Genomic DNA, 1,478 nt, shown 5'->3' with positions numbered 1-1,478 from the left:
AGCACTCTGAATTCTCACGTCCAGTAAGCATTTCGAGGATGTGGTACGGCGGAACCAATACCTGAACCATCCGCTCAGCCCACCTGAGTTAATTTGCTTCACTAAATTACCTACCCTTTTACGTCAAATAATCTTTGCAAGCAGATGTAAGTATGATGTAGAAGAACTTTTGAGCCTTTTTCCAGACATGGAATTAGACAGTGACCTTGCTCTAACAAGAAATTAGCTGATCTCAAGTTTGATCATTACTATTGCTCATACTTACGACATAATAGAAACAACGGTAGGTCATATAATAAATTTCATGGTAAAAACAATCGCGACTCCATCATAGGCACCATCCTTAAGACATGCAAGTCTGGCACCAAAACAACTACAAAGACAGGGGCAATTTTAAAAGCCGCGATTCGAACTCTTATTCTGGAAATAAACATCTTTTTGGGCACAGCCATAAATATAATAACAACCACAGCAATAATCACGGGCATTCATGTAGTGAGCAATGTAATTAGATTGGTCAAAACAACACCTGGCATAACCATGTAAATTCAAGCAACAACAAATATCAGAACAACAGTCATCAAAACAAGTCCATATGGCAGAATTCTGGTAGATCCTCACTACAGTGGGAGGTAGAGACAGTCGAAGTTAGATCACCGACACCTAATGACAGTCAACGATACGGTAAAAAGAATAAATAATGACTTCAGGCCCCGGCTGCTGAAGGGAAAAGACAGCGAACGGATGACTCTGCTGCCGCAATTATTAACTTTATGCAATTCAAAGATATTAGGGACATTCTGCTCCAGGAAAACGAAGTTGGACCAAAACAAATTGTACACCCTATAATCAACATTTGGCAACGGCCTTGCCGCAGTGGATACGCCGGTTTCCGTGAGATCACCGAAGTTAAGCGCTGTCGGGCGTGGCCGGCACTTGGATGGGTGACCATCCAGCCACCATGTGCTGTTGCCATTTTTCGGGGTGCACTCAGCCTCGTGATGCCAATTGAGGAGCTACTCGACCGAACAGTAGCGGCTCTGGTCGCAGAAAACCATCATAACGACCGGGAGAGCGGTGTGCCGACCACACGCCCCTCCTATCCGCATCCTCTCTGAGGATGACACGGCGGTCGGATGGTCCCGATGGGCCACTTGTGGCCTGAAGACGGAGTGCTTTAATCAACATTTGGATTGCTAATAATAATTTTACCGCAGTTTCGGACTCAGGCTGCAGAGTATCAGTTATCAGCAATTCAGCACATAAATGTACGAAAACAATACTTTGCCCGGTACTATCTCTTAGGAAAATTAAAATACGAGGTGTCATTTCGGGAAAAACTGTTGATACTAAACATGAGAACGTTTTGAAACCTACTTATTAGGAACATAGTTTTGCTGTGAACTTGTAAGTAGGCTGTTTAGGTTTTTTTATTGGTAACGCCACGTAGCGCTCTGTATGAAAATCACTGGCTGTGC

The 1,478-nt window shown here is 43.6% G+C and overlaps 1 pseudogene; it reads left to right on the top strand.

The window, feature by feature from the left end:
* The first annotated feature begins 858 nt into the window (after window positions 1–858).
* On the top strand, window positions 859–975 carry LOC124607737 (annotated as a pseudogene).
* The last annotated feature ends 503 nt before the right edge of the window (window positions 976–1,478 follow it).

The sequence above is a fragment of the Schistocerca americana genome, chromosome 3 (assembly GCF_021461395.2).
Source record: "Schistocerca americana isolate TAMUIC-IGC-003095 chromosome 3, iqSchAmer2.1, whole genome shotgun sequence".
NCBI lineage: Eukaryota > Metazoa > Arthropoda > Insecta > Orthoptera > Acrididae > Schistocerca > Schistocerca americana.
The sequence above is the reverse complement of the archived record's forward strand: the minus strand, read 5'-3'. Positions and strand labels throughout refer to the sequence as shown.